We start from the raw sequence: 22,637 nt of genomic DNA, 5'->3' as shown, positions 1-22,637 counted from the left end.
CCTGGCATAACTTAAATTGCAATTGGCTCTATTGCCAACAACATAGTAATTTAATTCACATCTTTCTGACTTGGGGGACCCACAATGCACTTATATTCTCTCACTCTTTCCTTTTTCTTTCCATCTAAATACTATAATTTTCATTATTCCAAAAGTAATATTAACACATTTGTGCTGGATGAGGTTTAAGGGGTTAACTTTGTTGGATTTAGAATATATGTTTTCTACTTTCTCCTATTGCCACAAAGATGAGAAGAATATTCACTGAAAAGAGAAAGCACCCTGTATGTAGCTTTCACATTCTGGACTCCAAGAGTGATACTGGGTTCCAGCATTTTGGGAACTAAATCCCAATCTTAATACACATAACATGTCATGACTTCATTTTCAAGACTCTTTCAGAAGTATATGGTTTTTTAAAATTCTCCCTCAGCTTTTCAGGTTTACGTCTTGAGGCCTGGAGGGTTATCTTTTTAGAGGCTGAAAATCCATCCTCTTTTAATTTATTTTTCCATCTTTAAAAATTTCAAGTTTGTTTTAAATAGGTATCTTCCATGGTGAGATAGAGAGAATGTTGGACTATGAAACAAAAGGTCAAATTCTAGATCATTTCTCACTTATTTTGTTTTTTTTTTTTTTTGCTTTGTGACTCCAAAAGCTGTTTAGAGGCAGTAATGTGTACCACACACAAATTTTGTTATAAACCAGGAAGCAAGATTCAAATTAGATAGGGCTATGAAGTTGTTGGTTTAGATATTTGTGGTAATTGTTAGTACATGAAATGTAATCAAGTATTTTGTGCCACATTTATAACTCTCAAATCAGTGAGTATCAAGTCTGTCCCTTGTGGCTTAGGTGTGGCTGAGAGAAAAGAAGGAAGCTGATGGAGTTCACAGGAGCTCAGGTTCATGGGGTATAGAGGGCTTTATCCTCTTAGGACCTGGGCAATTCTGAACCAGTACCGTAGAGCTAAGAGTCACGGGAGAATGCAAGTCACCCACAGTTCAGCAAGAACATATATCCTATGATTTAGTTATCTTTGGTTATGTTCTAGACACTTTAGAAAGCAGTTAGCAAACATGCTTCTATCTCATTTATTCCTTCAGTGCATATTTCAAAGTGTGTGTTGTGTCCCAGGTGCTCTTCTGGGCATTGATATTATAATGGTTAGCAAGGCAGACATGTCCCTGCTTTCATGGAGCTTAATATTAGAAAAGACAGACAATAAATAAGAAATAAACAAATGAAAAAATAAGATTATTTCAGAAAGTGCTGTGCTAGAGTTCCCTGGTAGCCTAGCGTTTAAGGATCCAGCATTGTCATGTCTGTGGCTTGGGTTCAATCCTTGGCCCAGGAACTTTGTATGCTGTGTGCATGTCTGAAAAAAAAAAGTGTTGTGCTAGGAAGAAAACAATACAGGTAATGTGTGAGAGAGTTAAAGAAGGGGAAGGGAAAGTAAGAGTAGATTAGATGGTCAGGGAAGGCCTAGAGGCAAAACAACATTTGAAATGATACCTGAATGATAAGAGGTCAGACATAATACATATCCGAGGAAGGCACGACCTAGGTAGAGGAAAGATAAAGCACAGAGGGTCAGTGGAAGAAGAAGGGCCTTTGGATGATCAAGGAATTCAGAGAAGGCTAGTGTGGCTGGAGTGAGTGAAGAATAGAGCAAAAAGAGTTGACACTGGGGAGGTAGGAAAGTGTTGGATCATATTGTGGTTTACATGCCATGGAAGAGAGTTTGGATTTTATTTGAGGTGTAAAGGAGAAGGTTACACAGGGCAATGGCATGACTTGTTTCATGTTTTAAGGTGACCATTCTTAGATAGAGTATGGTTTGTAGAGGGGTCAAGTACGAAGGCAGAGTTATGAATGGGAGGCTACTGCAGTACTCTAGGCAGGAGTACCTGGTGGCTGGGATTAGAGTGGTGCGCGTGGAGATAGAGAGAGAAATAGGAGGTTTGGAGATGAGGTTTGAAGGATTACTGATGCACTAAAGAATTGGATGTGGTTTTTAAGTGAAGAGGAAAACAAATCTAGTAAATGGAGAGGCATTCTAGACTACTAATTTTGAAAAGCAGCTTTAAGTTAGGATACTGGTTGGACTGTTGAAAAAGCATCCAAAAATAACTGTGGCTGAAATAAGATAGAACAATTTCTTTGTCACTAGTCTGAATATATGTAGTTTAGGACTGAGATGATAGGGAATGAAGAGAACCTAGGGTTCTATTATTTTGTTCTTCTGTTATCTTCAACATTACATTGTCCTCCTATGGTTTATGGCAACTGCTTTGGGTCCTTCCATCCCTTGCCAAGTAGTGGAAAGGGAGACAGGGAAAAAAGAGGGTGTGCATTTTATTTTCTTAAGGATACAACTCTAAAGTTACATTTATCACTTCCACCCTTATCCCATAGTCCAAAATTAAGACATATGGTCCCATATACCTGCAGGTGGGGGTTGGGAGCAAGAAAATGTGTCTTTTGCTGGGTGGCCGTGACTGAGAACTGTGACCACCTGTATCAAAATGACATAACCGTTAGGATTAAGAACTGAGAACATCTGTGTCAGTATGACTTAGTTGTCTGTTTCAGCCAAGAAAAGATAAGACTGTAAGTCAATAAATAACCTCACTATTTGCTTCAGGAAATTCTTATAAATCAGTTTGTCTGAGACAACTGTTGTCTGCTCATCTGTTCAAACAGGTTGCATTTCCAACGAAATTTACTTTTCAAGCACCTATGTCTTGAACTTTATCTAATCCCAACCAGTTTCCTTCTTTGAAAATCCAGCTTAAAACCAATTGAATCCAGTATCCAAACCCTGTAAACATCTCACTTCTGAACTCCCCTGTGGTCACACCAAAACTCTGTCAGAATGGTATTCTCTCTCCCTTACTGAAGTGTGTTTAAGTAACCTCAGTTTTACTTTATTAAAACTAGTTATTTTGGAAATTTCACCTATCTTGAAGTTCACCAGGATCCAACTGAGATGCCTCTCAATGCCACAGCACAAGAACCTGGAGCCTCCCTTGACTAGAAGGGCGGGGTATATCTTGAGTTGGATCTGAGCTCCAATTATTTTTCATTGAGCCACCAATGGTAAGTTTATATTTCTCCCTAAGAAATTATTTATCCTTTGAGAATCCTTTGATAAATAATTGGATTGGTGAACTTTCATCTTTTATTGAAACTTGCTTTGTGGCTAATAAATCACTGTTTTGCTTGTCCCTATCTGTTCTCGTCTCTGTGTATTTTAAATTTAGTACAGTGAATGTTTAGGAAGAGGATGGGTATAGACTTCATAAGTTCATCTATGGAAACAAGCTCAGAAAGTCTTGTTGGACATTCCTCATCTTATTTAGACATTATGAGACTTCCCTCAGTCTTGTCTTTGTATCCCCTCCTTTCCAAGGAGTCTTGAGTTTTGTCTTATTCTCAGTCAGGCTGATTAGTCAATTGGCTAGATTCTGGAGACATGACATTGCACACTCAGAACATGGCAGTGCTCTTGGGATTGTCTTAGTCTAAACCTAAGGTTTGTTCCTCCTCTGGGCTACACTGTTTACATGTGTTCATGCTATAACTCTACTCCATATGACTGTCTTACTGATTAGCACTATCTCACAGGCATCATTTAGAATAAGAAGAGCCACTTTTGTGAATCTTTGATATGCATACAATTCATTTGAAAGGTGTCATACTATGAAGAGAAAGTAAAATCCCAAACATTCAGTGGCTTTTAATTGTTTTTATAGGTATGAAGAAACTTTCAAAATAAATTTAGATTCCAAAGTTGCTTTCTTAGAAGAGTATTTGGAAAAGGCAAATTAAAAGTATTTCTTTTAATCTCTTCCAATCAAGACATGAACCTAAAGAGATAGATATTATCTTAAATTGGCAGAGGAGGAAACAGGAGGAAACAGACTTAAGGAATAAGTAACTTGTCCAGTGACAGGTGGTTGGCATGATAGGCATAATAATGATCTCTCCTTCCCCCCAAAGATGTCCACGTCCTAATCTCCAGAATCTGGGGGTACATTACCTTATATGTCAGAAGGTACTTTGGAGATGTGATTAAGGATTCTGAGATGGTGATGCTACTCTGGATTATCTGGGCAGACCCAGTTTAATCAAAGGTATACTTAAAGGGAGGGAGGAGGGTCAGAAAGCAGTGTGAAGATGCTACGTTACTGGCTTTGAGGATGGAGGCAGGGACATGAGCCAAGAAATGCAGGTGGCTTTGAGAAGTGGAAGAAGACACAGAACAGATTCTTCCCTAGAGTATCCAGAAAAAAATGCAGCCCTGTTGACACTTCCATGGTTGTTCAATAGAATACATTTTGGGGTCTGACCTTAATAAATGTGGATCAAAATCTGTGTTGTTTCAATCCACCACGTTCGTGGTGATTTGTTATAGTAGCAACAGGGAAATAACACAGCTGGTAAATATTGAAGCAGGTGCTTGTCTTGTCACACACTAAAATACATATTTTCAACCAGCCCAGGTAGCTCTCCAAAATGGAATGCACCAAACAAGTAAAGCACACAATCCCAAAGGGGACTGAAAACAAATGGAAGTCGAGGTAAGGCACTAGGAATCTGAGAGTAAAATACTATTTAAAAATAGTGTTTGTGCATGTGTGTGTGTGTGTGTGTGTGTGTGTGTGTGTGTGTGTGTATGTGTGTGTGACAGTATGGTGATAGTGGTAAGGGGAAGCTATATAGTGAGGAAGTCATTTTATTTTTAAAATGCCTCAAATAAGCCTTGGTTTTATTGCACTCTGTTCAAAGTGTATAATTGAAAAGTTCAAGTAAAAAGTGTCCAAGCAGGGCAGGCACTATCTACAACACTTGGGAAACATTTTCTTTTAAAAAGTGTCCCTATCTTTAATTGATTGGCATCTCTCTTCATTTCAGGAAAGTGCTTGCTAACTTGAATGTAATTCAGTTTAAAGTTATTATCAATAGAAAAGTATTTTTGTCACGTTTTCACTTTCTCTTTCAGGTCTTCCTGGTTAACAGAAAGGTTTTGATATTAGCTACTTCAGGCAGGGAAAGATGACATGATACACTGAACTTGGAAAGGAGTATATTTGTTCTTCACAATACTATATCCTTATAAACTCACAGTGATACAATAACTGATTTGCTAATTAGGCTAAAGACCTTGATTTCCAGTGTTCTCAAGGTTCTGTGAAGCTGCTGCGCATCACTTCTGCCCTCATTGCTATAATTTTCTACATCTATAACCAGCTCCCTCTTCACTCAAATATCCCTGATTTTGGTTACATTGTAAAAAAGGTAGAAAAAGAGAAATTGGGCCATAGATCCTATTCCATATTTACATATACTGTTGGCATGCCCCCTTATCCCTAACTTGTATTTATGAAAACATATTTAGAGAGTCCAAACGCCTACCAAATACTTATTTTCATCTCTGAGTCACTTCTTCTCTGGTTCCTAATTACATCAAGGAAAAGGCTTCGAGAAAACAGGTATGTGATATCAGAAGCATGTATATATGTATATTTTCTGAACAGGTTTGGGTTTCATCTAAGTTCCTATAAAGACACCAGAAATTATTTCTAGTGATAGTGCTCATATCTGCACTACGTGCAGGATACTCCTTTGTGAAGCTACAATAATAAAGAGCCACATGTTCTTGCTAAAAGTGCAGACTCTAATCCCCTCTTCTGCCCTTTCTGTTTTCTAAAAAATTTGGAAGAGTGTACATTCGCTTCTCTCTTGGTGAAAGATACAAAGCATGTAATGTGTGACCCTTTTCAGCACTGAGTATGGACAGCACCAAGGATGACAGTCTCCCAGGCAGTAGATTTTTCCCCCCCTGGATAGAACAGATAGGAAGGTAGATGTTGGAAATTATGATCTTCTTCAAGTAATCTGCTTTTTGTACTGGCCAAAAGTAAGAAGCCATTCTTTGAAACACTGTATACTGGGAGAATCAAATATTGTTCTTTTATAAAATTATTTCTTTTTTGATTCAGTAATACATACCATAGCTATAAAATTCCCCAGAGGGCAAAAAACCTCTTCTCCAGTTGCCTTCCACGGAATTTGCCACTGTAGCCATCAGGCAAATATTTTCTCCATCAGGCACACAGAAGGCTTTTTGTGCTTAGTAATTCCAGCCAGCACTTGAACACTATTCTTAAACAGCCAAATCAACAACAAAAAACACAAAAATATTTTTAAAAATGAGGCACTAAACAGACCTCCTCCCCCCAAAAAATACTTCTTTACAGTACAAGAAATAAAACAAGAAAGCAGAGGGTCACTTTATTTGACCTCAGCAAAGAACATGGGCACTGGGGGACTCAATTTTTTTGCTGCTCTTTGCATATCCTCAAATGAACGCAACAGTTCTTCAAATATTGATTTTGGAGTTACAAAGAAAATTTACCAAGTAGGTGAATCTGCAAATGCAGAATCTCTGAATAATGAGGATTGATTGCCTTAACAATATACCTTGGCACTCTCTCCTAATAATACACAAAATGCTGCCCCATTCTTTTAAATAGTTACATTTTTATTCCATTTAGAAATGCAACACAATGGATTTAACCAACCTCTTGTTAATGGAGATTAAGATTATTATTTGTTGTTGTTGTTGTAAATGATGCTACAAGAGATATGCCTGTACAAGTTATTTTGCACATTTGTAAGTGTAACTGTAGTGTATATTTCTAGAAATTGGATTGCCAGATCAAAGTATGTGTGAATTCTCCATTTTGACATTTTCCTTCTGACATTGTTACTTTTAAATCATAAAGTTGCTCTACTAAAATATTTCTCTCCAGATTTTGTAAGCAAACATGTCATCTTTTAATAATCGAAGTATAGCATTCCTTTAAGAAGAAATATCATATTTTTAAGTAGGAAATCTAAAACTTGAATTCCATCCTGTATGAAAAAAGCAAGGCTCTTTTGAATTGATTTTGATGCTATGAGACAAAAGTAAGTTAAAAAAAAAAAAGAATGGTGTGTTTTGCCTCATTTCATGCTGGTTACTGGAACTTGGTAAAAGTCCAGTGTGTTTCAAGCAGAACATAATGATTAATAAGTGATGACAAGGTTCAAAGGCAGTCACACACCCAGGCTGCTACAGGCAGCTCCCATCTCACTATGCTTCTTTTGGCAGCTGACTTATTGGTACTGGATAATAGGAACAAGTGTTCTCTGACTGTCCAGGGAAGGAGATACACTACATATTCTTCCTATCAAATAAAAATATGGAAGGAGACATAAAATGACCTTGGACACATATAGCTGACCTACTGAGGATTGTAAGATTACTTCTAACTGTGAGAAAACGAGTATATTTTGGCAATTCTTTTGATCAAGGTACTCTACTGTTTTCAGCGTAATCCCAAACTTGATTTGCTGATGGTATTTGACCCAAATGATGATTTTTTTCCTTTCTTTGACCTCTGAGGCTGAAAGACTGAAGGAATTTCACTCTCCTTAGTGGAAGGAAAGAGCTTCAAAAAAAATGCTCATTTTACAAGAATCTGGGGGCATAAGAGTTTTGAAATTCAAGAAGTATTCTTTAGATAAGAAGCCTGAGGCAAAATGTAGAATGTCGATTTAGGTAGATGGTAAATTCATGGGTATTTATGCTAAGAAAATAATCAAATCAGAACCAGGTTGCTGGAATCAGAGGAGCCACCAGAAAGAGGGTGAAATAATAAGAATCGGGCAATGAGTCAGAACAAACAGGTCTCAGGGGACCAGGAAGGCATTGAAATGAAAATAAGCATGACCTGTGTGAATTATTGATTACAGATCCATGAAAAACCAAAAATAGTGGTTGAAGAAACCAAGGCAATTTTTGTACATTAAAAATTTTAATATAATGGATCCATACATTGACTAATGAGCTGTCTCATCTTCGGTATATTTGGGTTTCTGTTAGAGTAAGAACTAATTCCAAAGTTGAGCTATACTGGATTCTATGGTTGAACTGAAGCAGGAGCAGGAGTCTCAAAAGCTTTAGGTACCATATTTTCTCAGTCTTAGAAAACCTCTATTATATAAGTATTATTAGCTCTACTGCTGACAGTCTCTGTTATAAACTCTCAAATATATATATATATATAAATGGGCATCATTTTTATCCCCAAGCCTCATTCTTGACTCAACTCCTAGTACACCATCATTTCTATGCTGATGTCTAACTACTTCAAAGCATTAGCATTTTTTAAAAAAACTGTTCCCTGTTCTTTCTTGCCTAAGATGTTGTACATTCTGTCCCTTCTGCCTACAACATCTCACCCTTCCTCTGGTCCCCTTGTTGGACTACCTACCAATTGAGAATCTCTCCTCTTTGAAGACTTCCCTAACCATCCCATGGAGGTAAGTGCTTCTCCTCTGTTTAGTTACCATAACATCTGGGGCAAATCACTCTATTTATCTCATTCTTGCTGCTGTTGATGGTAGTGGAAACTGAAGCTCAGAGATTACAGCCAACAGGCACTTGCCCTGAATATTAGTTGTTCCTCAGCCCTAATCACTGATCTTCTTCAAGGGGTTTAATTGTCTAGACTTTCTAATATGGAGTATTTGATGCTCAGATTCTTTCCTTTTTTTTTTTTTTAAGGGCTGCACCCACAGCATATGGAGGTCCCCAGGCTGGGGATCGAATCAGAGCTACAGAAGCTGGCTTACACTGTAGCCACAGCAACGTGGGATCCAAGCCGCATCTGCAATGTACACCACAGCTCACTGTAATGCCAGATTCTTAACCCATTGAGTGAGGCCAGAGATCAAACCCACAACCTCATGGATCCCAGTTGGGTTCATTAACTGCTGAGCCACGAAGGGAACTCCGATGCTCAGTCTCTTTCTATTGAAAGGAATAAGATGCATGTCTGACTATAAAAATACAATGATAGCTGAATTTATTTTTAAAGTGAAAAGCCAATAACCTTGAATTGAAGTCTAGTCATATTACATATTTCTCCTGTAAAAATGACTCTTTTCTTATCTATCTACAAATATCATCTGATGGTCTTGTTTATATTCTCAGTCATAGTCATTACAATAATACCTGAAATTAGTGTGATGACACTAGCTACAAACCACTTAGAAATTCCCTGGTCTTTTTTCTTCAAAATAAGCCATTAGGATAGATGTCTAAGAATTATTATAGACAAGAAGGTGTGTTTCACTGCAGTATGGTCAACAGTGGTGATACAATTTGAATACAACTTTTCTGATTCTTTGTGTACTCATCTATTATGTTGTTAAGAAAATAAACTCTTTCTCTTGATTTCCCACCTAAATTCTCAACTAAATTTCTACAAACTGAGTATTAATTGGTGTCATAAGAAAACAATGAGCACTTAGAATTTTCTGTGGGCTTGAATGCCACTCTAAAAATTCAGGCAAGGAAGAAACAATACTTTTGTCTGTTTTCTACAGATCAGTTGATTTCCACTTTAAGTCCACTACCCTACCCAGAGGGCACAGGAATTAATCTCAGTTAATTTTGAGTTTCCCTTCTTTCTCAAGGTTATATAAAGATCTTGGACTTCATAGTGTTAGATCTCCAGGGGAAGGTCACCAAATCATATGTCACTACCAGTTACCCGGAGACAACCAGTATTCCTGACCAAATGGCACGTTCAGATCTGTGGTTTTGTGCCAGTGACCCAGAAAGACACACCTTTCTGGGGTCTTGCCTGCAGCAAGCCAGGGCATCCACCTTACAGACTCCCTCCCATCCCTACCTTCCCAAGCATTAAGCAATATGTATAATTTGTATGGGGACTGAAAACGTGGCTAAAGGAAGTCAGTCTCAGCTCTTCAAATCAACCTGCTTCTACTTGCAATCTGCTGTTTTTCTTTTTAAAAAATTTGCTAGTTTTTCTAGGGCTTAAGTTTAGGGAAGCCAAAAATGAGAAAGAGTTGTAGGCTAATCATTTTTTGGGTTCTTTCACACGCCTTATTTCCTCTGAGCTGCCTCCTTGTTTGGAACAGGAAAGAAAACAGATAAAGTATGTGTGGTGAAGGGACAGTTTGATTAATATGTGTCTCGGGGTGTTCCTCCTTGAGTTTATTTTATATGGTACTCGTGCTTCCTAGATTTGAGTGAGTGATTCCTTCCCTATGTTAGGGAAGTTTTCGGCTATTATCTCTTGGAATATTTTTCCTGTCTCCTTCTCTGTCTCTTCTTCTGGCACCCCTGTAATATGGATGTTGGTGTGTTTAACATTGTCCCAGAGTTCTCTGAGACTCTCTTCATTTCTTTTCAGTCTTTTTTCTCTTTTTTGTTCCGCATCCATAATTTCTACTAATCTGTCTTCCACCTTGCTTATTCATTCTAACAGTATTCTGCTGTTAGCTGCTTCTAGCTAATTTTTTATTTCAGTTATTGTATTTTGCATCTCTTCTTGTTTAAGTTTTATATCTTGTATCTCTTTGCTCAGTGTTTCCTGTAAGTTATCCATCTTTGCCTCCAGTTTATTTCCAATGTCATGCATCATCTTCAGCATCAACGGTCTAAAGTCTTTTTCCTGGAGGCTAAGAATCTCCTCCTCCCTTAGCTGTTTTTCCGGGGTTTTTCCTTTCTCCCTCATTTGAGTTATAGTTCTTTGTCTTTTCATTTTTATAAGTTTTTGGTGTGGTGACATTTTTGCAGATAATAGAGTGGTAGCCTCTCTTACCTCTGATGTCTGCCCCCTTGTGGTTGAGGTCGGTATGGGGGCTTGCTGTAGGCTTCCTGATGGGAGGGGCTGATGCCTGCCCACTGGTAGGTGGAGCAGATTCTACTCCCTCTGGTGGGTGGGGCTTAGTCTCTGGCTGGGATTAGAGGTGGCTGTGTGCCTGGGGGGTCTTTAGGTAGCCTGAGGGGCGGGGCTGTGATCCCACCTGGATTGTTGTTTGCCCTGGGGCTTCTCAGCACTTACGCACAGGTGGGGCCAGGTTTTCCCAAAACGGCCCCCTCCACAGAAAGGCAACTGCTGAATATTCCTGAGAGCTTTTCTTTCAATGGCCTTCCCTCACAACAAGCCACATTCATCCCTGTTTTCCCAGGATGTCCTCCGAGAACTGCAGTCAGGTTTGACCCAATTCCTATGGAGACTTTGCTTTGCCCTGGGACCCAGTGCACGTGAAAGTCCATGTGTGCCTTTTAAGAATGGGGTCTCCGTTCCCCCCCATCCTGTGGAGTTCCTGTGCACAAGCCCCACTGGCCTTCAATGCCAGATGCTTCAGGGGCTCTTTCTCCCAGTGCCAGATCCCCACACGTGAGGGTTTGATGTGGGGCTCAGAACTCTCACTCCTGTAGGTGAGTCTCTGTGAACCAGTTAGTTTTCAGTCTGTGGGGCTTCCCCCCCGGGAGGTATGGGGTTGTTTATATCACGAAATCACCCCTCCTACCTTTTGATGTGTCCTCCTCTTTTTCTTCTGGAGTAAGATATCTTTTTTAAGGTTTCCGGTCCATTTGGGTGAAGAGTGCTCAGTCTTTGGTTGTGAATTTTGTTGGAGAAGTTGAGCTCCAGCTCTTCTATTCTGCCATCGTAATCCCATCCTGTGTGTGGTGAAGGGAAAAGGGAAAATACAGCAGGCAAAAAATGTAAATCAACCTATCAATCTTAAATCATAATATCACTCATCAGTGTTTTTAATCTATAGCAACCTGTTTTTCTATGTGATAGATGTAGGGATGGGATATAGGATTAGTAGAAAATAAGCATATGTGGTGACATAATTTTTAAGATATTTCAGCTTTAGGCCATTGTCTCTGAAAATATGGTTCTCTTGTTAGATATTAACAAGCATATGATTTTAAAACCTGGACTAATCAGAAAGTGTGCCTTTACTATTTTAAGTTTAGTCATTCAATAAAATCTGTTTGGCTTCTGAGCTCCTCTCATTGATTTGCTTCAGGAAAAAGTTGAATTCCTTCTAAACATTTGATGCTTTTGTCCTGTATAGATGGAGAAATCCAGGCTTTTTATTTCCTTTATGAACTTTAGTGTCCTGGTGATACTTTAGGGTGGGAAAGAAACTTTCATGACAGTTTCCATGTAGGAGGATATTTTTTGTCTAAACATTCTCCACTTTGGATCTTAACATTTTATTTCTCCCCAAGGAGGTGGAGAAAGTTCTTTCATTGTTGAGTTTGGCAGAAGCACCGGGAATCCGTCCTCAGCCTTTCCCCACCCTTCTCCCTGGGGTCAACCTGCCTGTAGAAAACAGGCATTCTGACCCCTGCCTTTTTGTTTTTGTTTTTTGTCCTTTTTTAGGGCTGTGCCCACGACATATGGAGGTTCCCAGGCTATGGGTCTCATCAGAGCTGTAGCTGCCGACCTACGCCAGAGCCACAGCAGTGCCAGATCGGAGCTGTGTCTGGGACCTACACCACAGCTCACAGCAAAGCAGGATGCTTAACTCGCTGAGCAAGGCCAGGGATTGATTCTGCAACCTCATGGTTCCTAGTCGGATTCCTTCCTGCTGCACCATGACAGGAACTCCGTGACCCCCCCCCCTGCCTTGAAGTAAGTTTGATGAGAAACTTCCTTATGGGAAGTTTTGGCTCATTTAGCCTCTGAGTGGTGGGTAAATTGTCCCACTCTGGGCAGCCTTGAGGAAGCAGTTGTAGTTCCTGTTTTAAAGCTGTATTAGTTAGTATTAGTTTTATCAGTAATACAGATGAATTTTTAAAATCTTCTAACTTTTTGTCTTATTTCTTAATTGGTTCACCCTTTGGGTGTGGAAAAACAATAACATAATTAATTGGGTCTCTTTTAAAATATTAACAATCACTTTGAACGAGCTTTGTGGTTTCTAGAATTAAAAGCTGTGCCTCATATGGAACAAAAGCAATTGGCTGAAAAGTTCAAAGCAAAAAAAAAAAAATTAATCAAGCTTTCAACACATTGCCAAATAAAGATGACTGTATTGTAGTGTTTTTTATTACTTAATTGAATTTCTTAATTGAGGTCAACTAAATCTACTATTCATTTTGTTGTCATAGTTTCTGTGTCTAATATGGCGAAATTTGTTTTGGGTATTACTTTTAAAATTTCCAATTAAAAGGGATTCTCACTTATTTCACAAATGTTGTTGAACATGGCTCAGACCTGCCCATTTATAGCCTGTAAGTCAATAATTTTTTCCCTTCCAGCTCTTCCACTAAACATATTTCCTATAATGATATTGGTCAGAGTAGTCTTTGCCTTTTGGATATTTTCAATAATATCAAAGTGGAGAATGAGAAATTTTTGACTTGTCCATGCTAGACCATATGAATATGACTGCAGAACCATTTAAGAACTAAACAGATAAAGTCTTCCATAGTGTTGGTAAGCTATGGTCTCAAGACAGAATTTGTAGCAGAAGTCCCCAAGTGTTATTTGGTCTTTTAAAATACTAGTTAGAAAATAATTAATTTGGATGAAAATAATAATAAGAATCTAATTTCGTGCATTTTTGCTGGGCTTAGAGATAGCCCAATGTAGAAAACAAGGTCAATGCAGGTAGGAGGAAGTTGAGTTGGTTTTGCCCCAAAATAATTAACATTGACTTAAAGATAATAAAAATTTTTATAAAATGATTAGGTAATTAAGTATGGCTATAATTTCAGACTTTGCCTATGCATATGTGGACCATGTATAAATTTCTTAGATTTCAATATTAATAATAATACAATTTTGTTTATTGATACTAACAAAATACCAGTATTGACAAGATTGATAATATTTTGATAATATTTATAGTATTAATATTGAAAATATTTTGTTGCTTGGTATAAATGTAATGGGGAAATAATAATGGGAGTATGCTGTTTAAATGGATTTGTGCATGAACTTTCCACATCTTATCTTTTACATGCTAAATTTTCACTTAGAATGACATAATTGAAATAAATCAATGGTTATTCAGTTATTATTTAATAAACATTTAAAATCCTAATTCTCTAACAGTGTTGGCCATGAAATAGGTGAATTTTGGATTTAAGGCCTCTTTCCATTACCGTCCTACCCTCCTCACCACTCACTCCTTCAGGACTCATCTGTTCATTTTCTTGGTACTGAGATTCTTACTTTTATGATAATTTCTCATTTGTGAGACTGAGTATGATTATTCATTAATAGTCCTAATAAGTTAGCAGTGAAGAATGAACTCTCTGTGGCATATTCTCTAGAAATGGGTGACCCAGTAGCAAGCTTTTAAAGCGTTAGATCCAGAAGAGGTATTTGGAATAATTTAGAACTCTCATGTTCTCCTTTAGCCAATCATTTATACATTGAACAAGTATTTCTTCAGCATCTACTACAAACCAGACACCAAGTACTCAGGGTTAAAGTTGCAGAGCCTCATGCAACTTCTCAGGTCATCTATTTTAGTACCCATTCCATCCATCCACCCATCTGTCCCGCCATCTATCTAGCCATCCATTACCGAATGTCTTTTATGTGTCAGTCTCTTATTCAATGTTTGTCTTTGCTGTCAGAATATAAGTTTTATGGAGGAGGTTCCAATGTTAGCCTGTAACCTAGAGTGTTTTGCGTATGGTAGCTCAATAAATATTTGTTGAGTCAATAAATGGATATGCTGGGTCTTGTGCTTGGTGATGGGGAAATAAGACCAAATAGAATACTGCCTTTGCAGCACTATATCTTAATGCCTATTTAGGAGATTAGAGTAAGTTCAGTCTTGTTATCTCACTGATTAAATGTGGGCCTTAGTGTTAAATCTCCTAAAGAACCACCTAATTTCTTCTCAATTTTCCCATCTCATTATCATAAGGCAACATTTTATTTTTCACATCCTCTTCATTGATCTAAGAATGCTTCACCACATCTGACTTATTAATATCTTCTTTTGCTCCTCTCATTAAATTAATATAAATAAAATACTTTCATATGCTGTTGGCCTTTTATTTCCTTCCTTCCTGCCTCCATCCCTCCTTCCCCCACTTCCTTCCTCCCTTCCTTCTTATTTTCCCCCAAAGTCACCATTAAACTGGAATAACTGAATATAGTTCTGAATTAATACTTGGTTTTTAGAATGTATCTGAAGGTTGTTTGAGAATTTGGAGGCCATCATTTCTTAAAAGGTTTTATTTTACTGTCATGTTTGTGTTTATTTCCTGAGGTTAGATGGTGAAATTTACATATTCTATCAAACAGTTAAAGGCAAATCTGTCATAGAGGTTGCACTCATCCTTCAATTTTTAGTTCAGATGTGTAAAAATTCAGAGTAAGTCATCTCTCCAGTACCTCTCTTGATAATTCAGAAAGGTTAATGTCTCAATGTGAACATTGAAAACATATCTGCGCTGAAGCTTGACAAGTGGACACACCTAATAAAACACGCGTCTGCATTGTGAATGTTCACAATTAGAGCCAGCCCGAGTATTGCTGGTGTCTTCCATGTTATCTCAAAGCAAAGTGCTTTGCAACAAGCTGCTGTGATAAGATGACAAACATCTCTGAGGGAGCACAACGTCTGTTCCTAGAAAAGTACCATTAGTGGAACAACCACCTGCCAGGTGCTAACCTGAATTAGATCACAGTTAGAAAGTCTCAGGAAAAATGCTGAATTATTGCTGCGGTGGCACGGGGGGGGGCGGGGAGGGGGAACTGTTGACTCTTTGGACCTATGCACAATTCAGTGACTTTTCATTAATTATGTTGTCAGTGCTTCAGACCCTGGTAACCTGAAAGAGCCTGTCTACTCCTTGGAGGAAAATATAATGGAAACATCTACAAAGTATCTGCCAACCAAGTACTTGTCAGAAATATTTACTACTTACCTAAGTCAGTGTGAAAATAAAGGAATTCAGGAAAAAATAAGGAACTTTTTCTGACTAGAGATTCTTGTGCTCACAATGCAGAAAATTTGAAAGGATTTGAATTGCTGACATGCTAGTTCTTTTCCTTCCTAGTCCTGAAATCCACTTACTTTATGCAAATTTGGAAACAGAGTATTGTAGCATTCTAAACTGCCATGAATCAGAGGTAAATCTTGTTTTCTACTTTTTTATTTAAAAACACATGAAAAATGAGTGTTTCTACAGTTCCCCATAGAGATAAATGGATTAATTTTCTATCCATGATGTCAAATGGATCAAAGGATGAAAATTTAAACCTAAATTTGGATAAATTAACTAAAAATATAAAACATTAGGAGTAATACAAAATTTTAAGGCATCTAGATTAATGAAATATTCAGCTTGAATCCTATTTCTACATTATGTAGCCATTAATATTAGCACTAAGTAGATGCTATTAGGTTTCCAGAAAAAAATAGAGAATATATATAAATATATATACATATTTGATATATTTGATACACATTGCATGTAACATTTGAAATGTGAAAGATATAATAATATCTAATAATCATTTTTTTCTTTTCCAATTAGTGTTTTTTTTAATGATTTTTACTTTTTCCATTATACTTCATTTACAGTGTTCTGTCAATTTCTACCATACAGCAATAGTGTGTACATACATACACATTATCCTCCATCATGTTCCAGCATAAGCGACTAGATAAGTTTTTGTTTTCTTTGGATTTTTACACAGGAATAGAATTTCTGAGTCCTATGGTAGTTCTATTTTTAGTGTTCTTGAGAAAACTCCATACTGTTTTACATACTGGCTGTACCAGTTTACATTCCCACTAACAGTGTATGAAGGTTCCTTTTTCTCCACATTCTTGCTAACATGTGTTATTTGTGTTCTTATCAATGATAGCCATTCTGAAAGGTGTGTGGTTATATATCTCATTGTGGATTTGATTTGCATTTCCTTGATAAATTATTAATGTTGAACATCTTTTCATATACCTATTGATTATCTACATATCCTCTTTGGAAAAATGTCTGTTTAGTTCTGCCCATTTTTCAATCACGTTGTTTATTTTTTTGATGTTGAGTTGTAGGTACTGTTTATATATTTTTGTATATATATTATATCATTTGCAAATATATTCTGACATTTAGTAGGATTTTGTTTTGTTTTGTCAATGGTTTCCTTGACTGTGCAAAAACGTTTAAGTTTATGTCCCATTTGTTTATTTTTACTTTTATTTCTTCTGCTTTAGGGAACAGAACCAAAAAATTACTGCTGGGATTTATGTCAGAGTGTTCTGTCTGTGTTTTCATCTAGGAGTTTTATAGTACAGTCTTACATTTACGTCTTTAATCCATTTTGAGTTTATTTTTATATATAATTTCATTCTTTTACATGTAGCTGTCCAATTTTCCCAGCGCCACTTAGTGAAAAGAGTATCTTTTCTCCAGTATATATTCTTGCCTTCTTTGTTGTAGATTAATTGACCACAAGTACATTGGTGTATTTCTGGGCTCTCTATCTTATCCCATTGATCTATGTGTCTATTTTTGTACAAGTACCATATTATTTTGATTATTGTAGCTGTCTAATGTAGTCAGATGTTCACGGCGTGATTCCTCCAGCTTTGTTATTTCTCAAGATTGTTTTGACTGTTTGGGGTCTTCTGTGTTTGCACACAAATTTTAAAGTTATTTGTTCTAGTTCTGTAGAAAATGCCATTGCTATTTAATAGGGATTGCGGGGAATCTGTAGATTGCCTTGGGTAGTGTGGTCATTGTAACAATATTAATTCTTCCAGTCCAAGAACGTGGTATATCTTTCCAGCTGTTTGCATCATCTTTAATTTCTTTCATCACTGTCTCATAGTTTTCTGATTATAGGTCTTTTATCTCCTTAGGTAGGTTTATTCCTATGTATTTTATTCATTTTGATGCAATAGTAAATGGAATTATTTATTTAATTTCTCTTTCTGATATTTCATTATTAATGTGTAGAAATACAACAGAATATTTATGTATATTAATTTGGTTTCTTGCAACTTTACCAAATTCACTGATGAGCTGTAGCAGTAATATCTCTAGGATTCCTGAACACTCATTAGAAAAGATACATGTACATTCATGTTCGTAGCAGCATTATTTACAGTTGTCAGGATATGGAAGCAACCTAAGTGTTCATCAATAGAAGAATAGATCAAGAAGATGTGGTATATAAATAGAACAGAATGCTGCTACTCAGACATAAAAAAGAATGAAATTTTGCCATTTTCAGCAACATGGATAGAGTTGCAGGGAATTATGCTAAGAGAAATAGGTCAGACAAAAAAAAAGGCAAATATTACATAAATCACTTGTATGAGGAATATAAAAAATACAACAAACTTGTGAATATGACAAAAAAGAAGCAAAGTCAGTGATGTAGAAAACAAATTAGTGGTTACCAGTGGGAAGAGAGAAGGGGGAAAGGGCAATATAGTGGTAGGGGATTAAGAGGTACAAAGTACTACATACAAAATAAGCCACAGGATATATTGTATAACATGGGGAATGTATCAAATATTTTATAATTATTTTACAATAACTATAAATGGGTATAACCTTTAAGGATTGTGAAATATATATTGTATGAGTATAACATATACTATTACAGCAGCTATACTTGAATAAATTTTTTTTTCTTGTCTTTTTGCTATTTCTTGGGCCGCTCTCATGGCATATGGAGGTTTCCAGGCTAGGGGTCGAATCGGAGCTGTAGTCTCTGGCCTACGCCAGAGCCACAGCAACGTGGGATCCGAGCCGCATCTGCAACCTACACCACAGCTCACGGCAACGCCAGATCATTAACCCACTGAGCAAGGGCAGGGACCATACCTGCAACCTCATGGTTCCTAGTCGGATTCGTTAACCACTGCGCCACAATGGGAACTCCTGAATAAATTTTTGTTTTAAATCTAGTAAACAAATCATATAATAAGAATTAAGAAGGGTGTATCTTTTAAGATGTACTGTGTATGATCATAAGATCAATTTCTAGGAGTTCCTGACGTGGCATAGAGGAAACGAATCTGACTAGGAACCATGAGGTTGTGGGTTTGATCCCTGGCCTTGCTCAGTGGGCTGAGGATCCAGCGTTGCCATGAACTGTGGTGTAGGTTGCAGACATGGCTTGGTTCCTGCATTGCTGTGGCTGTGGTGTAGGCCACTGGCTACAGCTTCGATTAGACCACTAGCCTGGGTACCTCCAAACACCTCAATTGTGGATCTAAAAAGACAAAAAAAAAAAAAAAAAAAAAAAAAGACAGAACAAAAAAGATCTACTTCTAACTTTTTCAAAGTGGAAAAATCTGTATGTCTTTCTCGTTATATGAATTATGCATACTCATAAAATAAGTACTTTAACAATTGCTACTTCTTCAGAAGCTGTCCTTGGTTCCTGAAACCAATTTAGTTCTTTCTGTTGTACAGTTCTTAGCATTCTGCATTTCCCTTTCCTAGCACTCATAGGACTTTCATAACTTCTCCTGTCTTCTGTTACATGGCAAACTACGTAAAGGAGCGAATTGGGTCTATATTGCTCATCTTATTTCTAGTACCTGCACATACAAGGATATCAAAGTGTTGTTAATTCCTATTTAATGGTGAGAAATATTTGCTTTTGGTCAACCATGGAATAAAGGACAATATTTAATCTCCCATTATAAATAACTACAAAATAACAAAAAAAAGAATAGTTTTCATATATTGGAAAACAGTCAATGCAATATTGTAATTCTTGAGAGTGGGTTAGGAAACAGGGTTAGTCCTACAATTGCCTTGGCTTTCTCCTTGGAGGCACAATCTAGACCTTAGAGCAGGGAGGAGGATCCTAAGCAGATCATGGTTGAAAATTCTGGGGATAGATTTTGAAAATAAGTGATTCACACAGAAAAAGTGCTCCATAAATCTAAGTGCCCTATTGATTTTCTCCTGAATATTAAATTAAGGATGCATAGGATGAATCTCTTTAAGGTTGGACAGAGAAGTATGAATGAGCTGTGAGCTGAATTGTTTGTAGACCTTGCACAACAAGATTGAAAGAAGCTTAATTTCTCAGTAGCTTGAGTTGTGAGTCCTCACTGATCACCCAAGACATTCACTAGACATCCAAAAAGTTATTCCTTAGAAATGTGGCTAAACATTCCTTAGATTATAAGCTACTACAGAAGTACCCCCTACAAGTTAATGTAAATCTTGAAAGGATCAAATAACTTTAAATAACATAACTGATAAGCAGTATAATAATCAGCATCCTTTAAAGATAATGAACAAAGACCAGATATTCAACAACATAAAGTTCACACTGTCTGGCTTTCAGTTAAAAATTACTAGATATGCTGATAGGTGAGACATTGTAACATAAAATTGGAATAGAGATAAGTGTATAGAAATATGTGTACAAGTGAAAAGCAACAGGATTACCAATATGCTTTATAAATATGCTCAACCACATAAAGAAAATATGAACCTAGTGAGGTGAGAAATGGAAGATATAAAGAAGACCAAAATAAAGTAAAACTTCTAAGAAAAAACCCCAACATTTAAAATTATGAAATTAGAAGATTAGAATCTCAGAAGAAAATCAGTAAACCTAAATCCTACCAATAAAAACTTAGCACAATCAAGCACAGCGAGAAAAAAGAAATTCTGAAAAATAATGAACAGACCTTTAGTGAACTGTGTGACCTTATTAGGTATGCCAACATAATTGTAAGAAGACTCCACAAAGGGAGAGTGTCAGAAAAAAGATTTAAAGAAATAATGGCAAATTTATTTCCAATTGGATGAAAAATGAATACAAATCTGAGAAGTCAAAAATCTCCAAGCAGGATTAAAACAAAAATGTCATAATGACATTACAGAAAACTAGTGATAAGTAGAATTTCATAATGATTGCTAAAGAAAAAAATACATATATGGTGGAACAAAGATAAAATGACTATAAATTTTCATCAGAAATTATGCAAGAGAAAAGACAATGAAAGAGAAATTTAAATAAAGAACATAAAACAACAACAACCTTGGAGTTCCCATTGTCAGTGGTGGTGAACCTGACTAGCATCCATGAGGACTGGGTTTTGATCTTGGCCTTGCTCAGTGGGTTGAGGATCTGGCATTGCCGTGAGCTGTAGGGTAGGTCGCAGATGTGGCTTGGATCTGGCATTGCTCTGGCTGTGGCATAGGTGGGCAGCTGCAGCTCTGATTCAAGCCCTGGCCTGGGAACTTCTGTGTACCTTGGGTCCAGCCCTAAAAAGACAACACACACACACACACACACACACACACACAACAAAGCAACCTGTAAACCTAAAATTTTCTACCCTGTAAAAGTGTCATATAGCATAATGTATACTTAAACCCAACTATACCAATATGTTCATTAGATATAAATAGTCTAAACTTTTCATTAAAAATCAGAGATTGTTCAATTGGATTAAAAATCCCAACTGAGCTATATACTGTCCTCAAGAAACCCACTTAATATATGAAGAAACAGATGAAAACTAGAGAGATGAAACAATATAATAGGTAAATAATAATAAAAACATTGACTTCACAACAAAGGATAAACAGATGCATTTCTAATGATATAATGCCAATTTATGAATTAGATTTAGTCATTCTAAATGTGTATACAAATAGTAACAGAGCTGTAAAACGCATAAATCAAATTCTGACAGAATGAATGGAGAAACAGCTAAATCCACAATTATATTTGGAGAGGACAACAGTCTTTTGTCAGTAATCAATAGAACAGGTAGACAGAAAATCAGTAAGGATACTGAAGATTAGAGCAACATTGTCAGCCACCTTGACTTGACTGACATTATAGAACAGTCCACCCAGCAACTGCAGAGTACACACTCATTTCAAGTGCACATGGAAACATTCTGAAAGCTAGTTTATATGCTGCCAGTAAAAAACCTCAATAAGTTTAAAGGGCTAAACCCATACAAAATATGTTCTTTTTTAAACAGAACATATCTAGCAAAAACAGAAGATATCTAGCAAAAATTTGATTACCTGGAAATTAAAAAAGACATATCTCTAACTCATAGATCAGAAAAGAAATCACAAGGGAAATCAGAAAATATTTAGAAATGAATACAAGTGTAAATATAAAACCTGAAATTATAGGATTCAACTAATATGACATCTGGAGAAATTTTATAGCTTTTAATATTTATAGTAGAACAGAAGCAAAGTCCAAAATCAATTATCTATGTTTCCACCTTATGAAGCAAGAAAAGGGCAAATTCCAACTTAGTAGAAGTAGGGATATAATAAGAAATCAATGAAAAAGAAAATGAAAAGACTCAGTGAAAATAAAAGCTTATTTGAATAGAGAAATAAAATTTAGAAACTTCTAACTAGATTAAGCAAGAGAAAATAGGAAAGACACAAACTACTAATATGAATGAAAGACAGAATGTCAGTACAGATTCAACAGATATTATAAGGATAACAAGGAGATATAAGGATAACAAAGAAATATTATAAGCAATTGTATATTAATAAATTGTACCACCTTCATGAAATATGCAAATTCCTTGACAGATACAAATTACCAAAACTGACTCAAGAAGAAATAAAACGTATAAATAGCTTTATATCTATTAAGAAACTTGAATTAATACTAAAATCTTTCCACAAAGACAACTCCATGCTCAGATGGTAAATTCTATCAATTAAAAAAAAAAATAACATGGGAGTTCCCATTGTGGCTTGGTGGAAACGAACCCATCTAGTATCCAGGAGGATGCAGTTT

The sequence above is a fragment of the Sus scrofa genome, chromosome 11, assembly GCF_054392235.1.
Source record: "Sus scrofa isolate SSC_HxYL_T2T_F1_AM1 chromosome 11, Sscrofa_HxYL_maternal_Yorkshire_Landrace_v2.0, whole genome shotgun sequence".
In the NCBI taxonomy this organism is placed as follows: domain Eukaryota; kingdom Metazoa; phylum Chordata; class Mammalia; order Artiodactyla; family Suidae; genus Sus; species Sus scrofa.
The sequence above is the reverse complement of the archived record's forward strand: the minus strand, read 5'-3'. Positions refer to the sequence as shown.